Below are 4,293 nucleotides of genomic sequence, written 5' to 3'. Positions count from 1 at the left end.
TTTATATTGGCTGATTTTTGGAAGTAGATTGCCAGTCCATCTTAGTCTAGAAGCTCTGCTGAAAACTGTTTAGCATCATTGCAACACACAAGACTCCACTGATAGATGGGTGGTAGCTGCACTTCAGGTGCATTGGCTAGGAACTGAACCCGGGTCTCCTACATGAAAGGCAAGAATTCTACCACTGAATCACCAATGCTTCCTTCTCAGATAACTTAGGATATTCAAAAGAGTATGAACTTAACCATGATATTGAAAGTCTATAATAGTTATGGATTGAATTGTGTCCTCCAAAAACATATGTTGAAATCCTAACCCCTGTACCTATAAATGTGACCCTGTTTGGAAATATGGATTTTTATGTTGTCATTTAATGAGGTCATATCATAGTAGAGTGGGTCCTAAACCTAATCCTTTCTGAGAAGTGTCTTATAAAAAATGGGAAAACTGACACACAGAGAGAGACACATAGGGAAGATGCCATGTGAAGACAGTCAGATGCATCCACAAGCCCAGGAATGTCAAGGATTGCCAGGGCAGCTGCTCCTAGAAGCTGAACGAGACAAAGAAGGACCTTCCCCTAGAGGCAATGCCCTGAATTCTGACTTCTAGCTTCTGAACTATGAGAAAATAAATTTCTGTTCTTTGAAACTGCTCACTTGTGGTATTTGTGTTACAGCAGCACTAGGAAACTAAGACAGTAGCAAAGAACAAGTCAAGGTCCTTGGACAAGATTACTCCCTTTGTTATACGGCCTGCCCTGAAGAAGAGGCATGGAATTAGAAGGAATTAGAAAATTGCTTGTAAAAGTTTTAGGTTTGCTTATAACTAGGGCCTTATCTGATTCCCATGATGTGGTGAATGCCATGTGGTTAACAAAATCTCCTTCTAGACAAAGAGTCTCCATGTTTCTTTAAGTAGCCTGAGGATCCTAAGATCTATAGCTACAAAAATTAAACAGACAAATAAATGGGAGAAGATCACCTTAATATCTGCCAATGTGTCCCACTCGATTGATTGGAATTCCTGATGCCTGCTATTTCTAAAATTATGACCAAAAGACACATTTTTTTGGACACTCTGCAGCTGGGCCTAGAATCCAAGTGAGTTTCCCTAGCCTGTCTCCTGCCCTGAAATTTGGGATGCTGGCCTTATTCTCAGCTCTACCTCCTCCTGCTCTATCAATGCTGCCTTTCATTTAAATTCCAGAGAATGACAACCATAGTTTTTACACAACCCATGACAATTTGCCAACATTCTCCTTCTGTGGTTTATCAATATTTTACCTGACAGTTAGGTCCTTGAAGCATCCCACAAAAACCTGCTGAACTGATAATATCTCTGAACTGTGGTATTAATACCACTATGTCTCCACGTGCAAAATTCTTACAGTAGTGCCAGTCACACATTTCGTTTTGCCACAGTGCAGACATGAATTCAAAATCTTTATGAGAGTTTGCCTTAATCTAGGGTGGTATCTGATTCCATTGTATAGCAAACACCATGTGATAAGTAAAATCTCCTAAGATTCTTCCTGCTAAGTGGTCTCTGTGTTCCTTTATGTTTCCCAAGAACCCCAAAGAACCATAACCACTAAAAAGAAATGGAAATGCACTCTGGTCACCGTAATATCCATCATCCTTAGGGTATTCATTCTCTGATAACCATATCTTGGTGACTTTCACATGAAAATTATGTATAAATTGGACCCACCTTAATCATGGAATATCTGTGCTTCCTTTTTCAATTCCAAAACTCAGCTCTCTGATCTTAGAAATCAGGGTGTTTTTTTTTTGTCGGAAAAAGTAATAAAACACACTAAGACTATTCATAAATATTATGGCATGCCTGGTAGAATGTGTGGCGCAAACCCCGTTGAACCCCATTGCTGTCAAGTCGATTTCAACTCATAGTGACCCTATAGGACACGGTAGAACTGCCCCATAGGTTTCCAAGGCTGTAATCATTACAGAAGCAGACTGCCACATCTTTCTCCTGTGGAGCAGCTAGTAGATTCAAACCATGACCTTTCAGTTAGCAGCCAAGTGCTTTACCACTGCACCACCAGGGCTCCTTGCATGGAGCATAGTTAATGCAAATGCTATGCCAGTATGAACCTATATTTATGGAAAAGAAAGGAGGAAGTCTTCAGAGAGCAAAAACTCACAAGAATATAGGAAACGAGACTCATTATATGCCTCAAAGTTAATATCCATATATTACCAGAATATGTGAAATTATAAAATACTTGAGACAACTCTTGATTTCAGACTTCTTCCATTTGTCAAGTTTTCATTTCTTTTTTTCTATAATATAGATTAGATAATACCTTGCGGATTTTAATCATTTCACATCTGTTCATGTTTCCCCTTGCTTGACTCTATGGATATCAAAAATGCATTGCCTTTCTGATCACTAAATGGAAACTTTAAAAAAAAATAATAAATGTAGAAACATAAACAGTATGGCATTAAGTATGTATGTATATACTCACAGTCTTTCAGGGAGTCCCAATTTGTTTCATTCATCTAAAAACAATTAAAATAATAATCCCAGTGAAAATCCTAACAATGATATTTAAAGTTACAGTAAACCTCTGCACAATATGAACTGTAATTTTTATCCAAACATTTTAGGACAATTAATTTATGCATTTGCTATAATGTGTACTCTTTAATCAACATGATTTCCAAATAAATGAAATTATTTACTCATTTTAGATTTTAAAAACAGAAAACAATATACACCTGTATATAATTACGCTTACATTGCTATGGATACCCTATGTGTACAGCCCATTATAAGAATAGGCTGGTTGCCTGTTAAAAGGTCTATCTCTCTCAGCCAGCCAGTGGAGAGGGCACAGGACTAGGAGCCAGATCAGATATCAGCTCTGCTGTCCCTGGGAAAATATCTTCGCCCTTCTAACTGTCAGTTTTTTCATCTGTAAAATAGAATAAAAATATCTTCCAGCCTGCTCTGCTGTATTACCTGGAGAATCAGAGGAGACAGAGCATGTGAAAGCATTTTGTAAATCCAAGGTATTATCATTATAATTATGCTGAATTAGTAATTGATATTCTACTGCTTTAAAGCCACATTTTCAGAAACTATGGCAAGTAGTTATGGCAGCTCACATATACCTCAAAGCTAAATTTGACACAAGGTCATCAAATTCAAAGGCCCAAGCCATGTGTCTTGTCCTTAGGCCTGAACATTAGTGAGTCAGTTGGTGCCTCTGTATGGTATCAGTCGCGTGCTAATGATACTCAGCTTTGACCCTGGACCAGTTTTCCTCTGACCTCAATATCACAGTGTTTCAACTGTTACATGCTAAAAGCCTGGGAGGCTGGTTGATAAGAAAAATGAGGCAGGATGCAAACACCTGGAGCTCATCTATTTTGGTCAGTTTAGGTCACTGTTAGCAGTCAGCAGAGATTTTCAGCCACTCTATTTAAATAGGCTTCACCCTTAAGGTAAACTATAACCATACTTTAGGGGCAACTTAGGTACGGTTGTGATGTAGTCTCTCAGTTCAGTTACCAAAAGGGCCCACCCACTAAGTACCTAGTCAATGAATGAATATATTCTCAGTTTGTCACCTAGTTTTTCAATCTGGGCAGCAGTTATTTTTCTGAAGGCCCATAGCATCATCTTTTTCTTGTCCCAACTTTGGTGGATAAGGAGGCACAGCTCTACAAGAACATGTCTGATAGAGAGGAACCTGCCTGAATACTGGCATCATAACAGCATTTTCATTGCCAGTGGTTAAAATTTCATCTTTCAATTTTCAGGTATCAAAACAGAAAGAAAGGTGTCTGTACATGAACTGATACTTTTCCCTGGCCCTGCCACTTTTTACCTAGATTATATCTGGAAGCTAAGATATGGGCACAGGACTTTTGGTGTTTCCATTAGCAGGTTGGTTTGCATTGCTAGACAAACATGTCTGGGAAGTCCAAATCTCTTTTACTACAAGGCTTCTTTTTATTTTTCCACTTGCCTTCTATATTGTATAACACTGACAAAAACTAACTAACACAACAAAGTTAAATAGTATAGATTCCCAGGCTGCGGGCTAGCAATAAACTAGATCAACTCTCCAAGAAGTTAAGCAGTAGAGAAGCAAAAATTTTAATAAAAACCAAGGAGCAGGGATATAAACTCCTACAATTTAGTTTTACCTCTTTCAGACTCCTGATATTTGTACAGTTATCTGAGTTTAGTTAAAGCAAAACAACAGTTAATGAAATATTAGACTACCCTCTCAGCAATTTGAAATACCCGTCTGCA

Source organism: Trichechus manatus, unplaced genomic scaffold (genome assembly GCF_000243295.1).
Source record: "Trichechus manatus latirostris isolate Lorelei unplaced genomic scaffold, TriManLat1.0 scaffold00119, whole genome shotgun sequence".
In the NCBI taxonomy this organism is placed as follows: Eukaryota; Metazoa; Chordata; class Mammalia; order Sirenia; family Trichechidae; genus Trichechus; species Trichechus manatus.
This window is presented reverse-complemented; position numbering follows the sequence as displayed.